General features: G+C 38.1%; 1 long non-coding RNA gene across 1 annotated transcript; it reads left to right on the top strand.

The window, feature by feature from the left end:
* Positions 1–782: 782 nt before the first annotated feature.
* LOC134484773 (uncharacterized) lies at positions 783–15,243 on the top strand. Its single transcript, XR_010062546.1, has 3 exons — positions 783–915; positions 11,756–11,882; positions 14,922–15,243. It is a non-coding gene; the product is annotated as an uncharacterized LOC134484773 (long non-coding RNA).
* Positions 15,244–25,649: the final 10,406 nt, after the last annotated feature.

Raw genomic sequence — 25,649 nt, 5'->3', positions numbered from 1 at the left:
AAATTATGAAAGAAATAAAAGAAAAGAAATCTTCCGGTTAATCACAACTATTGACTCAGAATTTTAAGGGGTTACTGTCAGGTAATGGTATTCAGAGTAATACTAGTGGAAAGACTGATATGATGAAGTCTCATCTAGAATCACTTGTTCCTCCCAGATATTAGTGACAGACACAAACTACATTATTAGAATTCAATGCATGGAGGTGTTTTCTCTGTGCTGAGGACACAATACTTGACTTATCTTTCTTCCTTAGGACGTTTTCCTTCAAGGTAAAATGGTAAAAGCTATGAGCTCTCAGGAAAAATTATAGTGCCCCTCCCAACACCTGGCTTTTGGGATAAAGAAATGAATTATATAAAGTATCTGACTTCCAAGAAAAATAACAAGTTATTTTTCAGATCTTCTGAGAAGCATGTCAGATGCTTCTGAGAGACTCCGAGCTCCTGATTCCATATGTGCAAATCTCAGATCAAGGCTATATCTTCAGTGAACCTACTCGACCTCTACCCAAGACTCAAGGACCTTTCCCACTGACCACGTATTTCTTCCATTTTTATACCAAGACAGAAGGCCAGCTTCATATTCCCCATGTCTGATCACTTCATCCTCTGTTTCTCCCTCCCAAATTGCTGTATACAATGCATTAAAGTACAATTAATAAACCCTAGATGTACTGAAGGGATATCTAAGAGGAAGTTGCAGTCAGGACAACACTTGTGACATCACAGAAGAAGCTCGGGCTTCCAGAATACAAGAGATTTTTCAAGGAGGGCCTAATGATGATGTCACTGAGAACTGCCGTAGACTACCTGCTGTACAGATTTCCTTACATTGACCAGATTTGAGGGTGACACTTTCAGAAGAGTCTCCTGTTTAAGAGTGGAAACCTTTACATACTAAATCTCTCTAAAGGTAGAGACTTCTCTTTGTTTCATTAGGGGTTACCTGCTCTCAATGGACAAAGTTAGTTAGGGGTTTAGCATGGCTAGAAAAGATTTAGCAACATAGAGAGAAGAAGATTCTTATAGATAATATTTTATTCCCAGGTTCATTCCTGTGACATAGAGTTCAATATCCCAGGTTTCCTCTATTTCCAAAGGCCAGTATTTTGCCTACAGACCTTAATTGAATGAATATTGTATTTCACTTTCTCATTGTCCATTCCATGATAAGAGATTTTATTAATATTCCTGTATGTGTACTCAAAAATTCTGTTTCCAGTTTTATTTTCAGCAAAGCAAATGACATAATGACTATAGAATTCAGTTCTCTAGTCCTATTTGATATCAGTACTATACTATCTTCTTTCCTGTGCTCCCATTGCTAGACTTGAGGGTTGGATGTTTTACAATGATTCTCACTGAAAGCCAAACATAAGATATCGGAGGATGGGCAGAAAGAAGGATGGCTTGAGGACCAGTGAAACCTCAACTTCAATAGGTTCATAATAACTTGAGGGAGTCTATTTGGCACTGTCATTTCTGAACTCTACATTCTTGACCTAATTGCTCAGAATCCGTGTCACAATTCCACCTAACCACATAGCTGTAGGAGCCACAAAAGTATATATATATATACATCAGCCACCAAAACTAGATAATATTGATGTAGCTAAAAAGTGCCTTCTGCCAGCAACCTGATAAAGATATTTCCTGAGAGACACAGGTAGATCATGTCAACTACAGAAATTAATGCTAGTGGCAAATCAGTGAACTGAAACAGACCTCTTGTTGGCAGATTTTGAGAAAGGAATTCAAGAGGTGAAGGAGCTTTCAATCCCATAAGAACAACAATGTCAATGACCCAGAGCTTTCTGGTACTAGACCAATATTCAATGAATGTAGATGGACAGAGCTATGGCTCAAACTGCATGTGGCAGAGGATGACCTTGTTCATCACAAATGGAAGCAGAAGCTATTGGCCCACTCTAGGTTTGTCTCCCAGTTCAAGGGAATGTGAATGCACAGTCAGAGGGGTTAAAGTAGAAGGGGAAGGATATGGGTAGGAATCTTATGGGCAGTTAAATGGGAAACGAAATATCATTAAATGTAAATATAGAAACATCAAGTTAAAAAAAATCAATACAAATAAAGCTAAAACATAAAAAAATGAAAGGAATAAACGAAGAGAAAACTGACAGCTAATCATACCTAGTGACTCAGAGAAGTAAAGTGGTAATCAGTGGAAATATTAGTGGAAAGACTGAGATGATGAAATCTCAACTAATAGCACTGCTGCTTCCCAGACTGCACTATAGATATCCAAAACATGGAGGAATTTACTCTGAGCTAGGGACACAATACCTGTCTCTCCCTTTTACCTTAGGACATGTTTTTTCTTATCAAAAAGAGTAAAGGTCATGAGCTCTCAGGAAAACAACTGTGCCCTTCCCAACACTTGACTTTTGGAATAAAGAAATTAATGATATAAACTCTCTGATTTCCAGGAACCATAAAATCAGGGAAGTCCAGATTCTTCTGAGAGCATCCCATCTCCTGATTCCCATAGGTGGGAGGCTCAGATAAAGGCTATCTCTTTAGCATTCCCACTAAATCACTACCAAGTACTCACTGAGCTATACCGAGGACCATGTATTCCTTCCTTTTTTGTACCAAGACAGATGGCCAGCTTTCTTCGTTCTCCCCATATCTGATCTTTTCATCCTTTTTATTCTCCCTCCCAAATGGCTGTTTACTCTGAATTAGAGGCCAATTAGTAAGTACTAGAGGTACTGAAGGAATATATGAGAGGCAATTGCAGTCACGACAACACTTGTGACAACACAGAAGAAGATAGGGATCTCCAGGTTGCAAGATATTTTTCAGGAGAGCCTAATGATGATGTCTCTGAGAACTGCCATGGCCTACCTGCTGAACAGATTTCCTTACATTGACCAGATTTGAGAGTGCCTTTTCCAGGTATCTCTCCTGTAACACAGGGGAAACCTTTATGTATTCCATCTCCAAACCTAGTGAGTTTTTTTTCCTTCATTAATGGTTTCATGCTCTGAATGGAGAAAGTTAATCAGGCATTTGGCATGGGTAGAAAAAGTCTAGGAACATGGAGTGGAGGAGATTATTCTGGATAATAATTCTATTCCAAGGTCCATTCCTGTGACATACACTTCAATTTCCTAGGTTTTCTTTGTTTCCCAAAGGCCAGTATTTTCCCTCCAGACCTTTAATTGATTGAGTATTGTATTTCATTTTCGTATTGTACTTTCCTTATAGGAGACTTTATATATATATATATATATATATATATATATATATATATATATATATATATATATATTCCAGATTGTGTACACAAAAATTCTGTTTTGCAATTCCATTTTTGCAATTAATAAGCAACAAAGCATGCCAATATATAGAGTGAATATAACAGTGTAAATATTGTATACCTACTTGAAATGATGAAGTCCAAATCCTTATTTAATCCAAAAATTAGGAGACAGCATTAAAGCAAAAGGACATCATAGATTATAGAATGTGGATGTCTAGTCCCATTAGATGTCAGTTCTATAATATCTACCTTCCTGTTCCCAGGGCCAAACTTAAGGGTTTTGGAGGTTTTACCATGATTCTTTATTCAGGCCAAACACAAGACTCAGCAGGATGGGCAGGAAGAGGAATGGCTTGATGTCCAGAGATACCTCAACTTCAATAGGTTCAAAAATAACAGGAGGGAGTCTGATTGGCATTGGCCTTTGCTAATTCTACATTTTTGAACTAGTTGCACAGAATCTATCCTAAAATTCCAACTAACCATATAGTTGTAGGAGCCACCAAATATATACATAAATACATATATATATATATATATATATATATATATATATATATATATGTGTGTGTGTGTGTGTGTGTGTGTGTGTGTGTGTATGTATATATGTATAAGTATGTATATGTATATATATATATATATATGATAGAGATAGATAGATAAATAGATAGATAGATAGATAGATAGATAGATAGATAGATAGATAGATAGATCTGCCACAAACTACATAAGATTGATGATGCTAAGAAGTGCATGCTGCCAGGAAACAGATATAGATCTTTCCTGAGAGACACAGGTAGAGCATGCCGATTATAGAAATGAAGGTTATTGGCAGACCAGTGGAATGTAAACGAATCTCTTGTTAGTAAATTTGGAGAAAGGATTACCAGAAGTGAATGGGCTTTCAATCCCATAAAAACAACGATACCAATGACCCATAGCTTTTTGGTACTAAAACAATATTCAAAGACTGTACATGGACAGAACTATGTCTGCAGCTGCATATGTAGCCTTGTTGGACATCAATGGGGGGAGAAGCTCTTAACCTACCAAAGCTAGTACCCCAGTGTAGGGGAATGTCATGGTGTGCTGGGAAAGGGAGTGGTTGGTGAGGGGGCACACCTTTATAGAAGAACTGGTGGGGAAAGTGATAGGACTCTTATGACCGGAAAACTGGGAAAGTGAATAATATTTGAAATGTAAACAAAAATATCTAATATTTATAAAAGAAATAATAAAAGTTTAACAAGTTGAACAGCCAAAGTGAGGAGTCTCAATCCCACTAGAGAGGGAGAAGAAATGAACCTCAGGAGGGAAGAGTGAGGGACCTGGGTGAGAAAGGAGACAGTAAGGGAAAGAGGGGAACATGGTCAGTTATTGGTGGGGAGTAAGACTGAAACCCTGAGTTTCAGCAGAATTAATGGAAACAAGCAATCTCAGGAGCTAAAATGTTGGAGGTAGTTGGTGGCTCTAGAATATTCCAGAGACCTGAGAGGTATGAGACTATCAGGACTCAGTAAAATGCCGGGAGTGTGTAGAGGGACCTTGTAGAGACTACCTCCATGTGGAAGAGAGAGCATGGGTCTTCTTAGTGGGTAATTGAGTCCATTGAAGTTGAGAGATATTAAGGATTAGTGATGGTCACTTTCTCTCATTTTCATAATTGGAGGTTAGTTTATGCTTGTGTGCTTCTGTTTCTTTTGTTGTAAAGATTAATTTCTTGCTTTATCTATGATTTTACTTGCCTCCTTGTGTTGGGGCTTGCCAGTTAGTGTCCTTTTTATTAATGGATATGCAGAAAATTATTTTATATCAGAAAAATTCCATGTCTTCTAAAACATCTAAAAATCAGTCTGACTCTCAAACTCTTCCTGGGAAACATTTACCATCAGTCATGCAATCCCCAGGACCATCGAAATCTAAAAACGGGTATCTAGAAACTTAACCGTCAGCCCAAAGGTCTTTAGGATGTTCAGCAATTTCTCCAAGAGCTTGGTGCACCTAGAGAACAAAAGAACTAAAGCCATCTTCCCAGGGTGTTTTCCCAAGAACCACATATTTCTTCTTTCCTTTTATACCAAGACAGAAGCCCAGCTTCCTTTTCCACATCTCTGATCTCTTCATCCTATTTGTTCTCCCTCCAAAATGGCTCTTTACTCTGAATTATAGGCCAATTAGCAAACCCTAGATATAAGGAAGGAATATCTGTGAGGCATTTGCTGTCAAGACGACACTTGTGACATCACAGAAGAAAGTAGGGCTCTCCAGGATACAAGAGATTTTTCAGGCATGGCCTAATGATGATGTCACTTAGAACTGACATGGCTACCTGCTGAACAGCTTTCCTTATATTGACCAGATTCAAGGGTGTCCTTTCCGGGCGTGTCTCCTGTGACACAGTAGAAACTTTTATTTGCTACATCTCTTTAAAGTTACAGACTTCTCTCTGCTTCACTAGTGGTTACATGATCTGAATGGAGAAAGCTAGTCAAGGGCTGAGAAAGATCTAGGAACTCAGAGAGAAGGAGATTCTTCTGAAGATTAATTTTATTCCCAGGTCCAATCCCGTGACATAAAGTTCAATTCCCAAGGTGTTCTCTGTTTCCCAGGTGCCAGTATTTTCCCTACAGACCTTTAATTGAGTGAAAATTGTGCTACATTTTTTGATTTTACATTCATTGATAGGGGACATTACATATGTTCCTGCATGTGTACTCAAAATTTTCATTTTTCCAATTCAATTTTTTGCAATAAAAATTTTTGGCTACAAATTGGGCCGAGTTATAGAGTGAATATAACAGTGTAAATATTGTGTACCTTTTTCAAATGTTGAACTTCCAAATACTTATTTTGTCCATAAATTACCAGACATCAGTTAAGCAAAGGACAACATGGACTATAGAATGCGGATTTGTAGTTCTTTTAGATCAATTCTCTAATATCGACCTGCCTGTGGTCCCAGGGCAAGACTTGAGGGTTTTGGTTGTATTAACACGATTCTTTCTTCAGGCCAAACATCAATTTCTGGGTGATGGTCAGCAAGAAGATTGGCTTGAGGTCCAGTGAAACCTCAACTTCCATAGGTTATAAGAACAGGAGGGAGTCTATTTGGCATTGTCATTTGTGAATCCTATATTCTTGACCTAGTTACACAGAATCTAAGTATATCTTCCATCAACATTCTTAGTAGTAGAAGCCACCAAAAGTATATATATATATCTGGCACCAAAACTAGATGGATTTTTGAAGCTAAGAAGAGAATGCTGCCAGCAACTGGACATAGATTTTTATTGAGAGACACAGCTAGAGCACGTCAAATACAGAAGTGAGTGCTAGTGGAAAACCAGAGAACTGAAAATGGACCTCATGTTTGTAGATGTTTAGAAAAGATTACAAGAACTGAATGGACTTTCAACCCCATAAGAACAACAATTCAACTAAGCAGAGCTTTCTGGTACTAAACCAAATTCAAAGACTGTGTACGGACAGACCTATGCCTCCAACTGCATAGGTAGCAGAGAATGGCCTTGTTGGGCCGCAATGGAAGGAGAAGCCCTTCCTGCTCCTTAGGTTTGACTACAAGTTCAAGGGAATGTCAACGTGCAGTAACGGGGGTTATAGAAGTAGGTTAGTGGCACTGCTTAGGAATCTCATGGACAGGAACCTGGGAAATAATATTTGAAATGTAAATATAAAAATATACAATTAGAAAAAGTAATAAATATTGCTAAAAAATAAAAAAGAGAGAGAAAAAGAAAAGTTAACTGCAAGCAAATCACACCTATTGACTCAGAAATCTAAAGGGTAACTTTCAGGGAATGGTAGTCAGAGTAATACTAGTGGAAAGACTGAGATGATGAAGTCTCAAATAGAAGCACTTCTCTCTCCCAGATATCACTGTCTAACACATACTGCACTATAGGAATCCAAAGCAAGGAGGAGTGTACTCTGAGCTGAGGACACAATACTTGTCTTTCCCTCCTTCCTTAGGATCTTTCTCTTCTCGGAAAAGTTATAAAAGCCATGAGCTCTCAGGAAACAACTGGGCCCTTTCCAATACGTGGCTTTTGGAATAAAGAAATTAATGATATAAACTCTCTGATTTCAAGGAGCAGGGAAGTCCAGATTTTTCTGGGAGACTCTCAGTTCTTAAGTCCTATATGTTGAAGGCTGAGATAGAGGATATCTCTTCAGCAAACCCACTCAACCCCTAACCAGGAAACACTGAGCTTTCCAATGGACCAAGTGTTTCTTCCTTTTTTAGACAAATACAGAAGGCCAACTTCTTTCTCCCCATCACTGTTCTTTTTACCCTCTTTCTTCTCACTCCCAAATGGCTATTGACTCTGAATTAGAGACCAATTAGTAAACCCTAGAGGTACTGAAGGAATATCTGAGCGGCAGTTGCAGACACAACAACACTTGTGACATCACAGAAGAAGATAGGGATCTCCAGGATAGAAGAGATTTTTCAGGCATGGCCTAATGGTGATGTCACTGAGAGCTGCATGGACTACCTGCTAAACAGCTTTCCTTACATTGAACAGATTCGAAAGTGGCTTTTCAAGGAGTTTCTCCTGAGACACAGTGGAAAACTTTACATACTACATCTCTCTAAAGCTAGATACTTCTCTTTGCTTCATTAGTGGTTACGTTGTCTGAATGGAGAAAGTTAGTCAGGGACTTTGAATGGGAGAAAAGGTCTAGGAACATGGAGAAGAGGAGATTCTTTGAATAATAATTTTATTCCCAGGTCCATTCCTGTGACATACACTTCAATTTCCCAGGTTTTCTCTGTTTTCTAAGGCAAGTATTTTCCCTACAGACCTTCAATTGATGAAATATTGTATTAATATTTTTTCTACATTCCTTGAGAGGGGAAATACATATTCCTGAATGTGTACTCAAAAATTGTTTTCCAATTCAATTTTTTGCAATGGTTTTTGCAAAAAAAAGGAGCATAGGTACAGAGTGAGTAAAACAGTGTAAATATTGTGTACCTACTTCAAATAGTAAACCCCCAAATCCTTATTTATTTCAAAAATTTTTCAGACATCAGTAAATCAAAGGACCACATGGAGTAACAAATTTGTTTCTCTAGACCTTTTTGATATCAGTACTACGGTATCAACCTTCCAGTGTCCCAGTGACAGATTTGAGGGTTTTGGATGCTTTTCCATGATTCATTCTTCAGGCCAAACAGAAGATTCAGGAGGATGGGCAGGGAGAAGAATGACTGAAGTCCAGGGAACACTGTACTTCAGTAGTTTCATAAGAAAAGGAGGGACTCTATTTGCCATTTTCATTTGTGTTTTCTACATTCTTTTTTTTCTTCTTTCAGAGCTGGGGACCGAACACAGGTCCTTGGGCTTACTAGACAAGCGCTCTTCCACTGAGCCAAATCTCCTACCCGGCTTCTACATTCTTGACCTAGTTGAGCAGAATCCATGTTAAAATTCGTCCTTACTTCCTCACTGCAGGAGCCATCGAACTGTATATATATATATATATATATATATATATATATATATATATATATATGAATGCCACAAAAACTTGATAATATTGATGAAGCTAAGAAGTGCATTCTGTCAGTAACCAGATATAGATCTTTCCTTAGAAAAAATTCATAAATGAGTGCTAGTGGCAAACCAGTGAACTTAAAATGGACCACTTGTTGGTAGATTTTGGGGAAGTATTACAAGAGGTGAAGGGGCTTTAACCTCATATGAACAACAATGCAAATGAATCAGTGCTCTCTGGTACTAAACCAATATTCAATGTAGGTACACAGACACAACTATGGCTGGTTAAGTCCTCCTTAAGCATCAATGGAAGGACAACCCATTTGTTCTCCCTGGGTTAGACTCACAGTTCATTGGAACGTAAAGGGGCAGTTTGGGGCATAATAGAACAAGAGCAGGAGCATGGTTAGGGATCTTATGGGCAGAAAACTGGGAAACGAAATAACATTTCAATATAAATATAGAAATATCCAATTAATAATAAGGAATAAAATATGGTAAAAAATAAAAAAATGAAAGAAATTAAAGAAAAGAGTACAATCAACTAATAACACCTATTGACTCAGAAATCTAAAAAGTCATTGACAGGGAATGGTAGGCAGAGAAATACTAGTGAAAAGACGGGGACAATGAAGTGGCGAATAGGATCACTTCTCTCTCCCAGATAACAGGGTCAGACACAAACTGCACTAAATGAATCCAAATCATGGAGTAATTTACTGTAAGCTGAGGACACAATACCTGCATTTCCCTCTTCCTTAGAAACTTTTTCATCTGTGACAAAAAGAATAAGTGTCATGAGCACTCAGGTAAACAACTATTCCCTTCCTAACTCTTGAATTTTGTAAGAAATTAATGGTATAAACTCTCTGATTCCAGGAACCATAACAAGCAGGGAAGTCCAGATGCTTCTGAGAAGCTCCCAACTACTAATACCCATATGTGGAAGGCTCAGGTCAAGGATATGTCTTCAGCGAATCCACTAAACACCTGCGCAGGCCTCACCGAGCTTTCCTATAGACCACATATTTCTTCCATTTTTTATACAAAGACAGAAGGGCAGCTTCCTCCTCCCCATCCCTGATATCATCTTCCTCTTTGTTCTCCCTTGCAAATAGCTCTTTACTCTGAATTTGGAGCGAATTAGTAAACCCTAGAGGTACTGAAGGAATATCATCAATTCAATTGCAGTCAGGACAACACTCGTGACATCACAAAAGAAGCTAGGCCTCTGCAGGATAAAAGAGCTTTTTCAGGGAAGGCCTAATGATGATATCAGTGAGAATTGCAATAGCCTACCTGCTGAACACCTTTCCTTACATTGACCAGATTCGAGTTTGCACTTTCCTGGTATGTCTCCTGTTACACAATAAAAACCTATACATAACCCATCTCTCTAAAGCTAGAGACTTCTCTCTGCTTCACTAGTGGTTACATGCTTTCAATAGAGAAAATTAGACAGGGACTTGGCATGGGTAGAAAAGATTTAGGAACATGGAGTGTAGGAGATAATTCTAGATAATATTTTTATTCCCAGTTTCATTCCTGTGATATACAGTTCAATTTTCTCTGTTTTCTCTGTCTGCCAAAGGCCAGTATTTTCCCTACAGACCTTTAATTGAATGAATATTGTATTTCAATTAATTATGGTTAATTCCTTGATGGGGGGTATTGTAAATATTCCTCAATGTGTACTCGATAATTCTGTTTTCTAATTCCACTTTCTGCAATGATTTTGGTCACAAAGGGTGCCCAGCTATAGAGTGAGCATAACAGTGTAAATACTGTGTACCTCCTTCAAACGATAAACTCCCAAATCCTTATTTTAACAAAAAATTACCAGACATCAGGAAAGCAAAGGACATCATGGATTATTGGATTTGGTTATCTAGACCCATTTGATATCAGTACTACGCGATCTGTCTTCCAGTGTTCCCATGGTCAGACTTGAGGGTTTAGGATGTTTTACCATGATTCTTTATTAAAGCCAAAAGTAAGATACCAGATGATGGGCAGGAAGAAGAATGGCTTGAGGACCAGTTATACGACTACTTCAATAGGTTCATAAAAACAGGGCGGAGTCTATTTGCATTGGCATTTTTTAGTTCTACATTCTTGACATAGTTGGGCAAAATCCATGTGAACATTCCACTTGACGAAAGAGGTGTAAGACCCACCAAATCTATATTTGTACTCTTCAGACAACCAAACTAGATAGGAATGATGAAGGTAAGAAGTGCATTCTGCCAGGAGCCAGATATAAATATTTACTGAGAGACACAGATACAGCATGTCAAATACAGAAGTGAATGCTGGGACCAAACCAGTGATCTGAAAACGGACCTCTTGTTGGTAAATTTTGAAAAAGGATTCGAAGAGCTGAGGTGCTTTCAACACTAGAAGAACAACAACGCCAGTGAACCAGCGCTTTCTCATAATAGACCAATATAAAAAGAAAGTACATGGACTAACCTATGCCTTCAAATGCATATGTGGCAGAAGATGGCCATTTTGGGCAACATTGGAAAGAGAAGCCCTTGTATTCCCTACTTTGTCTCCAAGTTCAAGGGAATGCATTGCGGCAGAAAGGCTGATTTGAAAGAAGGAAATGGATTGGGTAGTAACCTTATGGGCAGGAAACTGGGAAAAGAAATAATATTTTAAAAGTAAGTATAGAAACATTCAGTTAAAAAATCAAATTTTGGTAAAAAATAAAAAAAGAATGATATAAAAGAAAGAGAGTTGCCGAGTAAGACATATTCATGCAGAAATCTGAAGTGTTATTCAGAATAATACAAGTGGAAAGACTGAGATGATGAAGTCTCAACTACAAGTACTTCCCTTTCCCAGATATCAGTGTCAGACACAAACTGCATTATAGGTATCCAAAGCATGGAGGAGTTTACTCAGAGCTAGATACTTCTTTTTCACTTCTTCCTTAGGACCTTTTATACTTGACAAAAAGAGTGAAGGTCATGATGCCTAATGATGATGTCACTGAAAACTCTCATGGACTACCTGATGAACAACTTTCCTTACATTGACAAGATTCAAGTTTGCACTTTAAAGGTATGTCTCCTGTGACACAGTGGAAACCATTATATATTCCTTCTCTCTAATTCACTAGTGGTTCTCGCTGATTCACTAATGGTTACATGCTGTGGCGCTTGACATGGTTGAAAAAGATTTAGGAACATGGAGAGTAGGAGATTCTCCTATATAATATTTTTATTCCTAGGTTCATTCTTGTGACATACAGTTGAATTTTCTAGGTTTTCTCTGTTTCCCAATGACCAGTATTTTCCCTACAGAAGTAAAATTGAATGAATATTGTATTTCAATTTCTTTTTTTTATTAACTTGATTATTTCTTGTATACATTTCCAGTGTTAGTCCCTTTCCCGGTTTCCGGGTAACATCCCCCTCCCCCCTACCCTTCTTAATGGGTGCTCCCCTTCCCATCCTCACCCCATTGCCACCATCCCCCCAACTATCTAGTTCACTGGGGGTTCAATCTTAGTAGGACCCAGGGCTTCCCCTTCCACTGGTGCTCTTACCAGCTCTGGAAAAAAAAGAACTTAAATATCCTGTATTTCAATTTCTTATTGTAAATTCCTTGTTAGGGGACTTTGTAAATATTTCTCAATACACACAAAAATTCTGTTTCCAATACCATTTTCTGCAATGATATGGTCACAAATGGGGCCCAGCTATATAGTAACTATAATAGTGTAAATTCTGTGTACTTACTTCAAATGCTAATCTCCCAAATTCTTATTTTATCGAAAAATTACGAGACATCAGGAAAGCAAAGGACAACATGGACTATTGAATTCTGTTTCTTGTCCCATTTGATATCTGTACTACCCTATCTAGCTTCCAATGTTCCCATGGCCAGACATGAGGGTTTAGGATAATTTAAATGATTCTTTCTTCAGGCCAAACGTAACATACCATGTGATATGCAGGGAAAAGGATGGCTTGAGGACCAGTTATACGTCTGCTTCAGGGTTGGGGATTTAGCTCAGTGGTAGAGCGCTTGCCTAGCAATACAAGGCCCTGGGTTCAGTTCCCAGCTCCGAAAAAAGGAGAAAAAATAAAGTCTACTTCAGTAGGTTCATAAAAACAGGGGGAGTCTCTTTGAAATTGTCATTTTTGAATTCTATATTCTTGACATAGTTGTTCAGAATCCATGTTAACTTTCCAATTAACTTCATAGGTTTAAGAGGAACCAAAGTACATATGTATACATCAGACAAAAAACCTAGATAAGATTGATGAAGGTAGGAAATACATTCTGCAAGGAACTGGGTACAGATATTTACTGAGAGACACAGATACAGCATGTCAAATACAGAAGTGAATGCTAGTAGCAAACCAGTGATCTGAAAACGGACCTCTTGTTGGTAAATGTTGAAAAAGGATTAGAAGAGCTGAAGGTGCTTTCAACCCCATAAGAACAACGATGCCAGTGAACCAGAGCTTTTTAATACTAGACCAATGTACAGAGAAAGTACATGGACTGACTTATGGATACAAATGCATATGTTGCATAGGATGGCCTTTTTCGGCAACATTGGAAAGAGAAGCTCTTGTCATTCTTAGTTTGTCTCCCAGTTAAAGGCAATATCATGAGGCAGAAAGGTTGGTTAGAGTAGAAGGAAATGGAAAAGTTAGCAATCTTATGTGCAGGAAACTGGGAAGGGAAATAATATTCAAAATGTATATATAGAAACATCTCGGAAATCTGAAGTGGTAGTCAGAGTAATAGTAGTGGAACGACTGAGTTATTGAAGTCTCCACTAGAATCACTTCTCTCTCTCAAATATCAGTGTCAGACCCAAACTTCACTATAGGTATCCAAAGCATGGAGGAGTTTACCGTGAGTTAGGGACACAATACTTGTTTTTCCCTTCTTCCTTAGGACCTTTTCTTCATGAAAAAAAGAGAGGAAGCCCCGGTTCCTGCTTAGATTGATCCCCCAGTGAAATAGATTGTTGGGGAGAGGGCTGCAATGGAGGAAGGATGGGCAGGGGAACACCCAAAAAGAAGGGGAGGGAGAGGGGTTAGGGGGATGTTTGCCGGAAACCGGAAAAGGGAATAACAATCGAAATGTATATAAGAAATAGTCAAGTTAAAAAAAAAAGAAAAAAAAAAAAGAAAAAAAGAAAAGAAAAAAAAGAAAAGAAGAGTAAAGGTCATGACCTCTCAGGAAAACAACCGTGCCCTTCACAACACTTGGGTTTTGGAATAAAGGAATGAAGGATATAAACTCTCTAATTTCCAGGAACCATAAGAACAGGGAAGTTCATTTGCTTCTGAGAGCCTCACAGTTCCTTAGTCCCTTATGTAGAATGCTCAGATCAAGGCTATCTCTTCAGCGATACCACTCAACCCCTACCAAGGACTAACTGAGTTTTCCAAAGGACCATGTATTTCTTCCCTGTTTTTTATACCAAGATAGAAGGCCAGCTTCCTCCCCATTTTGTATCTCTTCATCCTCTTCATTCTTCCTCCGACACTAAGATTTACGGAACCAACGAGGATAAACAACGAGAAAGGGCAAAGAAAAATGCTTGAATTTCACTCAGAAGGAGGAATAAACTAATTAGAGGAGGCAGATGGAAGGAAAGGATTGGGTGACTGAGGGGATGGGAAGGGAAATGTGGTTTGAGAATCATTTCTTGGGAGAGACGAGCAAGAGGGACAGAGGGCCAAGAGAATAAACTGAAATCAGTGATAGTCCAGGGTGGGTGCTATGTCTATGATTTACCAGCAATCTGGGATGGGTGAGGCTACACTGGTGTCCATGAGGGTGACTTTAGCTGAGACTCGTAACAGTGGGGATACAGATACTGAAATGGTCACTTTCTGTAGCCACGGAGGACCCAAGGTGGAAGGATAAGGACCCAAACCCAGCCCCAAAATTTTGACCCAGAAATTGCCCCCTCTATAGGAAACACAAGGACAGAGATGGAAGAGGAAATGAGGGAATGGCCAAAGGATAAGTGGCCGGATGTGAGACTTATCCTATGAGCAAACCACAAACACTGACATTATTAATGGTCCTTTCTTATGTTTGCATTTTATGTTTATTTTCCTCTGCGAGGCTCCACCAAGGGACGACTGACACTGAAGCAGACGCGCACGGTCAAATATCAGATGGAGCTCAGTGAGTCTCACTGAAGAACTGAAGGAAGGACTGAGAGAGGTAGAGAAGCACAATGATCACCACGTGGGTTCACTAAACCCGTTGCCTGTCTGTGGATCCTGTTCTCCTACCCGGGCTGCGTTTTCAGGACCTGCTGGGAGACAATGAATCTAGTCTTGCACAGACTTGATGTGCCCGAGGAGGGGATGTACCCAGAGTGGTCCGCTGCTCATTCAGTGTAGAATGGGAGAGGATAGGAGGAGGTACTATAAATGGTGGGAGCCTGGAGGAGTGTGGTTGACAGGGCAGCATTAAGAATGTTACCTGGTGAATATGTACAAACACTTTAGCAAGGGGCAAAGGCATGACATCATGGGGACGGGGGCATGGCATCATGGAGGTGGGGCATGACATCATAGGTTTGGGGCATGATATCATAGGGGTGGGTGAATGACATCATAGTGGTCGAGGCATGATATCATGAAGCTTAAGAGAAAATAGATGAAACTAGAAAAAAAAAAATCAGCCCAAGAGGGAACTGAGACCTAGAGACACAAACATGTAAGGCGTTTACCTATGCATAGTATCAGCTGTGCGATTAATCATATTATATCTACAATCCACAAAGGCAGAGAGAACAACGGAAAGGAGAAGGCCCGTGAGGGGAAAAGCATAGACCTATCTGAAAGGAAAAGTTGAACAGATTCTGTGAGTGAGTGAGGGCGACTGAGGACAGAAGCGGAGGGTCAGCGGGGAAGATGGAGGGATAGCGCGGTGCAGAGAGAAACAGCCAGAAATAGGGAACATACGAGTTAATGTGGAAACTCGATGAAAACACTGATTAATTCATGGTGTCTAGAGGGCCACGTTCCTGAGGATTTAATCTGACAGAGAATGCAGAGTACGAACCTGCAATCCTTTGAAATCGAGCAAGTAGGACTTCAGGGTCGGGGATGGGGCACATTCAGTGGAGTCAATTTCTGAGGAGGTAAAATGGAGATCCCTGAACAACAGACTGATGCTGGGACAGAGATTATAAAGATATAGCAATAGAGGACTTCCTGGTACCTTAAACCTGCAACTGATGTAAATTCACAGGAAAACCCTTCCTGCATTCTAAGGTTTGGTTAGCTGTTGTTCACCCTGAGAAATTATACAAACAATGATAGTGTGTCCCTGAATACCTTCTAACAGAGCTGTGACACTGAAATCCTTGGAAGAAACCATAATTCACTTTCACACAGACCAATCTTCTGCTGGCTGACTGTTTCCTGGGTCCACTCCATCCTTTCATACTTTGTGCACCTGGACACTCTAGGAAGGAGACAAGAGATGAGTGTATGTCTGTGTGTGTGTGTGTGTGTGTGTTTGTGTGTGTGTGTATCTGTATATTGGTTATCATCTGTGTGTCTGTATTTGTGTATATGTATGTATGTGTGTGTGTCTCTGTGTGTGTCTGTATGTGTTTTTGTGTCTCTCCGTGTGTGTATATGAGTATGTGTCTGTGTGTTTGTGTATGTGTGTGTGTCTGTGTCTGTGTGTTTGTCTGTGTCTGTCTGTGTCTGTGTGTATGTCAGTTTGTCTGTCTATGTCTCTTTCTGTGTTTCTCTGTGTATCTGTGTGTGTTGCATGTGTGTGTGTGTGTTTGTGTGTGTGTGTGTGTGTGTGTGTGTGTGTGTGTGTCCGTCATGCATAAGCTAACCATCCTCACACAGACTGTCTGGATTGCTTTTATTTTTAGGAGGTTGGCGAATGTTTCTCTTGTCCTAAAAGACCACTCTGGTTCTCAACTCTCTCTGTGAAGCCATGACAGGTTGAGTAATTTTCATGTGTGAGGAGTCCGTCCTATTGAAACTTGCTTTCTTGGATACAATATCACTTGAAAAACACATCTCAACATTTACTATCCTTATTCCGTGATCCCTTGAGGGGATTATTCCATTATTATTATTATTATTATTATTATTATTATTATTATTATTATTATTATTATTACAGGATTATTCCTTCATATTGCTCTCTGCATTGTTACCAGTGTGCTAAAGTTCATTGACGTCAGGAAGAAAGATTTTGTTTCATATGGGTAACGTTGGATGGCCATGTCTTTGTTCTTGGAACTGAAAGATTTATTTTCATGCTCCCAAGATCAAATACATTAAAGTACAGAAAGTTCCTTGGTCTTCTACATGAGAGTGACACCAAGTTATGGAGGAATAAGACAGTTTTCCACAATGTTTCAGGCTTTGGGGATTGGTAGACATTACATAGCCATCTTTTTATTCATAGCAAGAATAGTCTAAATTATTAATAGAAGGCAGAAAATTTTAACAACGTATTTTTGCTGGCTAATTTAAATTCCTGTATTGTATCTCTAAAACATTATACATTCTCTTTCAGGTCCTTCTTGAAATTGTTTGAAGAAGTGAAAACTGGTATGTGTTTATTTGTTCACATTCATAAAGCATGGCCATTGCTCTAGTGATGGACAGATGGCACAACTTTCAAGAGGCAAACTGACTTTCTTGCCAAAGAAATAAATCAACTTCATGGAGGCAGTTTCATTCTTAGGTACAAATGTTTAAAATCCCCTGAGAATGCTTCCTACAGCTATCATTTCCTGTATATTGTAATATCGTAGGAAATGGGTTTTCTCTTTGCATTTTGTTTCAAGTATTAAGATCTACAAGAAAGTTTTGATTGCATGTACCATTTGGAGATGTTGTCTCTTTTTCTTTCCTATAGATGGATTCTGGGTTGTAGACTCTCAGGCATTTTATGATCCATCTCTCACAATAGGGGCTGCAAATGAGATGACTCTTCATCAGGAATAAAGGAAAGAAGACAGGTAAAGTAATAGAGATCTCCCTGATGTATTTATCACCTCTGAGTATGACTGTTGTCATCAACCTGTATATATAAAATTTAACTTTGAAACAAAGTACACTCCCATGAGTTTAAGCCTTTGTACTTTTCATTGTGTAAATATTTGCAATAAAGAGAACATTAAAAGTAATAAAGTTGTGTGATGTGTATAACTCTTTTAACAGTTTCCCTTGTATAACTTAATAGAATATATAAATGGTTTTCCTTCATGGTAAATGTAATGAAGACAATGTCTCTTCTAACAATATATGTAGTAATTTTGACCTCTATAAAATTTAATATGTGCATAACTTGCCTACACATCCACCGAAAATACTTATGGGATACTTCCTATACTTACTCAGTGTTTTTTCCTAAATATTGTGTTAAAACGCATTTAGCAGAATAGATATTGTGGTGGATGTGGGGAGGAAGGAAACTGAATGGGAGGGGAAGTAGAGAAAGTAATGGGTAGGAGGAAATAGGTATAGTGGTTTTGCAGGAATCAGGTATAGTGGGTTTGGAGGGATTACGTAGAGTGAATCCAGGGAAAAGGGAATGGAAAACACAAGTGTTGGGTGGGCATCTCTAGGAAGTGCCAGAGCCCTGGGAAAGGCAAATCCCCAGGGTTCTATTGATGTGACTCTAGCACTGGGGATACAGATCCTTAATATGCCACTTCTGTAGACAGGCATGACTCCCAGTGGTGTGACAAGGAAAAAAAAACACCCACAAAACCTTCAATCCACCATGAACACAGTCTACAACATCTTCAGAGACAAAGATAGATACAGCAGACATAGAAGGAACATTCAACCAATGATTAGCACAGATTGAGACCTACCCCGTGGGCAAACACTGATCCCTGACACATTAAAGATACTCTATCATGCTTACAGACAGATTCCTAGCATAACTGTCCTCTGAGTGACTCCACCCAACAGCTGAGAGAAAGAAGTGTAAAGATTCACCACCAAACATTTGCTGGAGCTTGGGGAGTCTTTAAAAAAATAAAAAACAGGTGAAGAATTGATGCCCAGTTGATATGAGCGACTCAACAGAAAGACCATTAGAGTCAACTCACCGGGACTCTTGGGGATTGCCAAAGACTGAACCACCAACCAGAGAGTGAACATGGTCTGACATTGAGCCCCCAGGACATAGGTAGGAAATGTGTAGCTTTGTCTTTTCACGGGTTTTCCCGACAATGCGTGTTGGCGTACCTGGAAGATGGAGCACGGATATTGGGATGTAAAGTGAGTAAATAAATAAATGAATTTTAAAGGCACAGATATCCCATCTACAGACAACATGTTTTGGGAAAGCCCAATTCTAGTTGTTCGGTACCCACATGAAGACAAAGCCTATGGAGTGCCATGCCCTTAGAGTCCATAATTCTTTTCATTCTCTTCTTCCATCAGAGTCCCCGAGCTCCACCTGTGGTTTTGCTAGTGGATGTCTGCTTCTGTCTGAGTCAGCAGCTTAGTGGAGTCTCTCAGAGGGAAGCCATGATAGTCTCCTTTCTCCAAGCATAACAGAGTGTCTTTAATAGTGTCACGGATTGGTGCTCATCCATGGGGTGGGCCTTAATCTGCACTAACCATTGGATGATCATTCCTCACTCTGTGCTCTATGCACGGCCCTTTCATTTCTTGTGGTCAGAATAAATTTTGGGCCAAAAGTTGGTGTCTCTATCACTCCATTTTGTTTGCTCTCTGGCTACAGGAGATGACTTCTGCAGGTCCATATCTCTGAGGCGTTGAGTCTCAGCTAAGGAAACACCCATTGATTCATGGGCATCTCTTAACCCAGCTCTCTGCCTCTTTCTGGATATGACCTCTACCTCCCCACCCCTATCCATCTAGGTTGCTGTGTCTAGCCTCAGAGTCAGATGATGTGATTACAGAGACTAGATATGCAAGGTGAGGAGATACCCGAGGGTTCCCCTCCTGCTCAGAGGAGAAAGTGCTGGGGAAAGAATTGTGAGAGGGGTGAATTGGGGGGGGCAGTGTGCAACATGTAAAGTGAATAAATAAACAAATGAATGTGAAAATAACTAAATCTACTTGAAGATAAGAAGCAGGTGTGTGTGTGTGTGTGTGTGTGTATGAAAGTAAGTAAGTATGTAAGTAAACTTGAAGGTAAGAGCAGTAGTGAATGTGTCTCTGTGTGTGACTGTGTGTGTGATTCTGTGTGTATGTGTGTTTGTGTGAATATATATATACATATATATACATATATATACATATATATATATATATATATATATATATATATGAAGGTAAGAAGCAAGTGGATGTGTGTTTAACATTAAATTATCACATTTGAGAAAACAGTTGCCTATACAGAAGACAGGACACCTTAGGCACTATATTAACAAAGAAATGGTGTTTGCTGAAAATTAAGAAACGATTCGGTGATTAATAGTACTATCTGTTCTTCCAGAGAACCCAGGACCGAACCCTAGCTCCCGAGTGAGAGTTCACAAGTGGCTGTAATTTCAGCATCACAGAATCTCACAACCTCTTCAACCTCCTGGACATTATGCATGGATGTGTTGCACACGGGAAATAGCAGGTAAACCTCTTACATTTGTACAACAAAAAATAGAAAACAGAAGAGCAGTTCCTGGTTCACATAATTTGATTTTGTTGAATATTCATAGTGATAATCACAGTCAAAAAAACACTTTATTGATCAGTAATGCATTAAAAGTCACTAAAGGTAATGATCACATGAGTAGCTTAAAATCTATTTAAAAATTTGCAATAAAAATTTGCAGTCATTAAATTAATATTTTATTAATACACAAATTAATAAACATTTATATTCTCATATAGAGCTGAAAATAATACTTCCACATATTTGTTTGGCTTTTATAAATATTGCAGCTTCTAGTTAGTTTGTTGTTGGCTTTCGTAGGATTTCATTTCCAGGTATTAGCCCATAAACTCTATAAACTCATACAGAATATACTACAGGAACTTATGCCCTCTTGTGTTGAATCCAGGAAGGTTGCTATCTGTTTTCCTTTTTGTCTGATCAATTTTCTCTATGTACATTACAAGGATATTTTTGTTCTTGGATTCTTCCAGTTTTGTCAAGCCGATAGCTGATAACTTGGGAATATTTAATTTTTGAATATCATTTATGATGCTTTTTCCTGATATCTGCATTATCACTGTTGTAGATTTTCAAATGGATGGCCAAATGAACAGGTATTCAGGGACTGAACATGCCTTATAAATACTGTTGTTTTGACTTTTTGAAAGAAGAAATCAGAAAGGCATGGTGTTTTGGGTAAGGTACTCTGTGGGGGAAAACAGGAAGGAGGACAGAATTTGAGACATAAATAAATTAAATAAATAAATAAATACAAAAATAAAGCAGAATTCAAACTATACAGGAAAATCGGATTTAATTGACAGGAAACAGTGTGGTTTTACATCGAAACCTAATTACTAAATTTTATATACTTTAATCAATCTAATGGCTAATTCTCAAAGAATTAGAAAATTGAAAAAAAATGTTAAAAGTAACTTTGTAGGTTTACCAAATCATAGCAATAATGTTTCTAGAACTGTACACTTTCTATGAAATTATCCAATCCAGAAATCCAGTTGACATTTAGTTATTACATATCTTATGTCATTCTATTCTGTGATAATTCATTACTTTTTTTATCTTCTGTGGCCACACCTTTGAAGATAAATAATAACTTTGCTAGAATATCTCTAAATTTGGATTTGCCTAGTGGTTTTTCTCTTTTAGGTTGAGATTATACGTACTTGACACAGATACCAAAAAGTGTTTCTTGCTTTGTTTAACGCAGTTAAACATTAGGAGGATGCCTGTCATCTTATCAACACCCAATTATCGAGCAATGAAATTATTTTAAATTATTTTCCTTTCATAATTAAAATATTTTAATATATTTTTCTTTTGTATTTCCTTTTAAAGTAATAGAAGTTAAAAGAGAATAACTTAATGCCTATGGAAAGACTGTGTCTCTCTTCAATACTTTATGCATTGCTTTCAACTTCTCGTCATTTTTTTACCAACATTTTGACCTGAGTGGTCCTTACTGCATGTAAGTAGACTCAGAATAATGAGTCAGAGGAGAATATAATTATTGTCTTTCTGTTTGGGTGACTCATGCCTAAAACAATACTGTAGTTTTAGTGTCATGGTAATTTTTTAAAGACTTCCATATTTTCAGCACCCTTAAATGGAATTATATTTTTCTTTAATTATATTCATAAGACTCAATATTATAACTTTATACTATTTTATTTTCTTCTTAAATAGCTACCGGAATCTAATTATCTAACACTAGCTAACTTTTATATTTGCATTCTGTCACTTGTAAACCCACAGAATGCTATATTTACATTTGAATTTGTGCAATAAAAATGATTCATGAGAAATCCTGAGGTTTCACAAAAAAAACCTTACTAAAGCTAAAAGCACACATTGCACCTGACATGATAATAGTAGGAGATTTCAACAACCCACCCTCGTTTTTGGAGAGATCTTGGAAACAGAAATTAAGCAGAGATGTAGAGGAAGTAATAGAAGTTATGAACCAAATGGATTTAACAGATATTTAAAGAACATTCCATCCTAAAATATAAGGATGTACATTCTTCTCATAACCTCAGGGAACCTTCTTTAAAATTATACACATAATCGGCCCCTCAACAAACCTTAACAGATTCAGGAAGATAGAAATAATCCCATGCATTCTATCAGATCACCACACACAAAGACTGGTCTTCAACAATAACGATAATAACAGAAAGCCCACATATACATTGAAGTTTAAAAATGCTTTACTCCATGACAACTTGGTCAAGGAAGAAATAAAGAAAGAAATTAAAGATTTCTTAGAAATTAATGAAAATGAAGATACAACATTCCCAAACATATGTGACACAATGAAAGCAGAGCTAAGAGGAAAACTTATAGACCTAAGTGCTAGTGAAAAGAAACTGGAGAGAGCATATGTCAGGAGCTTGATAGCACATGTAAAAGCTCTAGAAAAAAAAAAGAACTAATTAAAGCCAAGACGGGTAGAAAGCAGGAAATTATCAAACTCAGATCTGAAATCAAGGAAGTAGAAATGAAAGGACGATACAAAGAATCAACAAAACCAGGAGCTGTTTCTTTAAGAAAAACAATAAGATAGATAAACACTTAGCCAAACTTATCAGAGGTCAAAGAGAATGTATCCAAATAAAAAAAAATCAGAAATGAAAAGGGAGACATAACAACAGAATGTGAAGAAATAAAAAAAAATCAGATTCTACTATAAAAAATCAGATTCTACTATAAAAGCCTATATTCAACAAAAGTGTAAAATATAGAGGAAATGGACAATTTTGTAGACAGATACCAGGTAACAAAGTTAAATCAGGAAGAAATAAACTATCTAATTAACTCCATAACTCCTGAAGAAATAGAAGCAGATATTAAAATCTCCCAACCAAACAAAGCCCAGGTCAAGATGGGTTTAGTCCAGAATTCTATCAGACCTTCTTAGAAGATCTCATACTAATATTGTCCAAATTATTCCACAAAATTGGAGAGACTGAGCACTATCACATTCCTTATATGAATCCTCAATTACTCTTATACCAAAACCCCACAAAAAATCATCACAGAAAGAGGACTTCTGACCAATTTCCTTTATGAATATTGAAGAAATAATACTCAATAAAATTCTTGCAAACCAAATCTAAGAACACATAAAAAAAATCATCCAACAGGATCAAGTAGACTTGAACCCAGGGATGGAGGGATGGTTTAATATAGGAAAATTCATAAATGTAATCCATCATGTAAACATACTCAAAGATAAGGAGCACATGATCATTTCATTAGATGGTGAGAAAGCATTTGAAAAAAATTCAACAACCCTTGTGGATAAAAGTTCTGGAAAAATCACGAATTGAAGGCTCATTTAAAACATACTGTAAAAAATATACAGCAAACCTGTAGCTAACATCAAACTAAATGGAAAGAAACATAAACCAATCCAACTAAAATCAGGGACTAGACAAGCCTGCCCAACTCTCTTCCTACTTATTCAATACTGGACTCCATGTCATAGTCAGAGAAACCAGACAACAAAAGGGAGTCAAACAGATACAAATTGGAAGGGAAGATATGAAAATATCACTATTTGCAGATGATAGGATAGTATATACTTAAGTAATCCCAAAAGTTCCACCAGAGAACTTCTTAACCTGATAAATAACTTCAGCAAAGTGTCAGAATATAAAATTAACTCAAACATACCAGGAGCCTTCCTCTCCTCAATGGATAAACAGGCTGAGAAAGAAAATAATGAAATCACATGCTCCACAAAAATTTCAAATAATATATAATGTCTTGGTGTAAGTTTAACCAAGCAAGTAAATGATCTGTATGACAAGAAGTTCAAATGTCTGAAGAAAGAAATTGAGGAAGGTCTCAGAAGATAGATAGAGCTTCCATGCTCATGGATTGACAGGATTAATATAGTAAAGATGACCATTTTGCCAAATGCAATGTACACATTCAATGCAATCTCCATCAAAACTCCTACTCACTTCTTTAATTGAGATAGAAAGATCAATTTGCAAATTCATTCGGAATAAGAAAAACCCAGGATAGCTAAACTATCCTCAACAATAAAAGGACTTCTCGGGGAATCATCACCCCTGGACCCAAGCAGTATTACAGAGCAATAGTGGTAAAAACTACATGGTATTGGTACAGAGACAGATGGATAGAGAGTGGAATAGAATTGAAGACCCAGAAATGAACCCACACACTTATCCTTTGATATTTGGTAAAGGAGATAAAACCATCCAAAGGAAGAAACATAGCATTTTCCTAAAATATTGCTGCTTCAACAGGAAGTCAGCATGTAGGAAAATGCAAATTATCCGATTTTTATGACCATGTACAAAGCTTAAGTCCAAATGAATCGAGGACCTACACATCAAACCAGACACACTCAAACTAACAGAAGAAAAGGTGGGGAAGAGTCTTGAACACACGGGCACCGGAGAACATTTCCTGAGCAAAAGACCAATGACTTATGCGCTAAGATCAAGAATCGACAAATAGGACCTCATAGAACAGCAACGTCCTGCAATGCAACAGACACCGTCATTAGGACAAAGCTGCAAGGAACAGATCGGGAAAAGGTTCTTACTAATCCTATATCTAATAGTGGGTATTATCCAAAGTATACAAAGAACGCAGGAAGTCAGAGTCTAGAAAGCAAAAATACCCTATTAAAAATGGGGTTTAGAGAGTTACAAAACCTTCTCAGCCGAAGGTTATCAAATGTGCACAAAAAAAATAAATAAATAAATGTTCCGCATCATTAGTCATCGGGAAAATTCAAATGCAAACAAATCTGAGATTCCGCCTCACTGCAGTCAGGAGGGCTGAGATATAAATCTGAGGTGACAGCAGATGCAGGCGGGGATGTGGAGAGAGAGGGACACCCCAACATTGCTGGTGGGATTGCAGACTGTGCAACCCTTTTGAAGGTTCCTCAGAAAATTGGACATTCCGTGACCTGAGGACCCAGCTATACGTCTCTCGGGCATGTACCCAAAAGATACATACAACAGCCAACATGCAACAGTGAACTCTATTCGACTATGTTCAAATCAGCCTTATTTAAAATAGCCAGAAGCTGGAAAGAACCCAGACGCCCTTCACGTGTGGAACGGATACAGAAATGTGGTGCATCTACACTGTAGCATATTACTCAGCTGTGAGGCAACGACTTCATGAAATCCATCGGCAAATGGAGTGAACTAT

The sequence above is a fragment of the Rattus norvegicus genome (assembly GCF_036323735.1).
Source record: "Rattus norvegicus strain BN/NHsdMcwi chromosome Y unlocalized genomic scaffold, GRCr8 chrY_unlocalized_6, whole genome shotgun sequence".
In the NCBI taxonomy this organism is placed as follows: Eukaryota; Metazoa; Chordata; class Mammalia; order Rodentia; family Muridae; genus Rattus; species Rattus norvegicus.
Note: the sequence above shows the minus strand (reverse complement) of the source record. Positions and strands in the feature narration are given on the sequence as shown.